This window comes from Megascapheus bottae, chromosome 13 (genome assembly GCF_031878675.1).
Source record: "Megascapheus bottae isolate mThoBot1 chromosome 13, mThoBot2.hap1, whole genome shotgun sequence".
In the NCBI taxonomy this organism is placed as follows: domain Eukaryota; kingdom Metazoa; phylum Chordata; class Mammalia; order Rodentia; family Geomyidae; genus Megascapheus; species Megascapheus bottae.
The window spans coordinates 18910943-18913468 of NC_143521.1; the positions used below are offsets into that span (position 1 = coordinate 18910943).

The following is a 2526-nucleotide window of genomic DNA, read 5'->3' on the forward strand; positions in this document are numbered from 1 at the left end:
TATTCACATGTATGTATGTTTGCAAAACCTGTACTCAGTCCCCAGAATAATATACAGCAGATTTCATATCTCACAAAATTTGTGGCATTAATAATAAGATAACCAATAAAAGAATGAAGGAAATACTTCATTGGCACTCACTGATTTCTGTGTTATCACCAGATCACTCCTCAAATTTCTAGTAGACTCAATTTATCTTTAGGATACAAGCCAAGAATTAGTTTAACTCTTATTGCTGTTATTAGATGTTAACTTTCTAACTTGCTCTGAATCTGAACCCTGAAAATGTTGCTTTTGAGGTTTAATTTTAAAGTTAGAAAATCTGTAAACTCATAAATCTCTATATAGAAGTCCTATACAATAATCATGTTGTCCTTCAAACAACAAAAAATTGTTACATCAACAATTATAAAGTAGAACACAAGTTTTAACTGTGACTTCTTAATTTGTTTAGTAATCAAGACTCAATACACATTGTTTTGTCATAGGTTATCCTTGGGATATTTTATTATCAGATTAGCTTTCTTTGCTACATAGAAATCTATTTTTTCTATCTCTTTATTCCACTCGTTATTCAAGAAAAAATACATTAATTTTAATAAAATTAAGTTTTGGTGAAAGAAAATTTACCACAAAAGATAAGATGCATTTATTGTCCAAATATTACTTAATTGATCTTGAGCTATTTATGCAGAAATTCCATTCTACTGAATTGTTTAGTAGTTAATTTCTACTTGTACTACATACATTGGTATCACCACAGTCCTACATCTTAACTCCTTTTACTTGATGTTCTTGCTAGTACAATGGAGTAAGGAAATCACTAATTTTAGAAATTTGTGATCAGAGGGTAACACTAATCACATAATCATATAAAGGTGAGCAAAACAAGAGAGAATGAGTTTATTTAAGGAAAAGAGTAGCTAAGATTACAGGAGTGAGCCACTGTGCTAGGCTTTTGAGCAAAGTATCTTATGGACAGGGCCTACCTTGAGTTCAAGCCCCAGGACTGGCACAAAACAACAAAAGCCTCAAGAGGAATGATTAGACAATAACCAGGTTAACCGGGTTTATTATGAAAACTAAAAAATGCTGGTGTCCAGTATGAGTTTAGCAATCATTTGACTTGCTTCGGTTTTGCTTTCAGTTAGTTCCAGGTCTTTATACTTGGAAAAGCAGTTACTCGTATCAATATTATTATCTGTCAAGAATATCTGATTAAAGCTGAGTACTGTTGGCTCATGCCTGTAATCCTAGCTACTCTGGAGGCTGAGATATGAGGATCACAGTTCAAAGCCAGCCTACACAAAAGTAAGTGAGATTCTTATCCCCAATTAACCATCAGAAAACCAGAAATGGTGTTGTGGCTCAAAGTGGTGGAGCACTAGCCTTGAGCTGAAGAGTTCAGTGATGGTGCCCAGGTCCAGAATTGGTCCTACAACTTTTTTTTGGTCAGTTGTGGGGCTTGAACTCTGGGCCTGGGCACTGACCTTGAGCTCTTCAGCTCAAGGCTACCGCACTACCCCTTGAGACACAGCGCCACTTCTGGCTTTCTAGTGGTTAATTGGAGGTAAGAGTCTCAGTGTCTTTCGTGCCTGGGCTGGCTTTGAACCATGATTCTTAGATCTCAGCCTCCTGAATAGCTAGGATTATAGGCGTGAGCCACCATGCCTGGCTGTCCTCCAACTTTTTAACAAAGCTGTACACAAATATGTATGTTCTTGTCAAGAACTGTTAGGAATTAATTACAAATCTGCCTAATTCTGGGGATCAATTGGCAGGTTATTTGGCATATATGTGAGTATGTAATGTGTATGTTTGTCCTGGGGTTTGAACTCAGGGGCCTGGGTACCTTCATTGAGCTTTTTTTTTTTTCTGGCTACAAGTTTATTCAACACAAAATAATCCTCTCCATCTTTACTGGGGGGGGGGGGGCTGTCCACGTCCACGACCAAATCCACCTCTAAACTGAAATTCAGTTGCTGACCCAGCCCCAGCATCGGCTTTCTTGTCAGCACCAGGGGGTACAGCGCTCCATCTGTAGGTGTCTCTGTCAGCTTCACCTCTTATGAGTCTTGCAGGCCTCTCACCCTCCAGACCTTTAGGCTGAGGCCTGCCAGTCTTGGGACGGCTGCGGCGCAAGGTAGCAGGCACAATCTCAGGAGGCAGATGGAGGTAATCTTGGAGATACTGGATGCCTTTGTTGGTAAGGTACCAATAAAAATGCCTCCAGGCAAACTGTTCCTTCTCGTAGCCTCGAGACTTGAGAGACTGCATGGCCTTCATGACGTGAAGGTTGGGCACATTCTTGTCTGCTAGCTCTGGGTGCTTGGGCATATGGACATCCTTCTTGGCCACCATAACGCCCTCCTTAAAAAGGAGTTCATAAATGGCAATCGGGTTCTTCTTGGGCATCAACATCACGGCAGCTTCAGGGTCTGAGGCCGAGGCTGGAAAAGTTCTTTGAGCTTTTTTTGCTCAAGGTTAGCACTCTAACACTTGAGCAATAGCTCCACTTCAGCTGTT

General features: G+C 40.2%; 1 pseudogene; it reads right to left on the reverse strand.

Moving 5' to 3' along the window:
- Positions 1 to 1917: 1917 nt before the first annotated feature.
- LOC150055622 (small ribosomal subunit protein eS10 pseudogene) lies at positions 1918 to 2526 on the reverse strand (annotated as a pseudogene).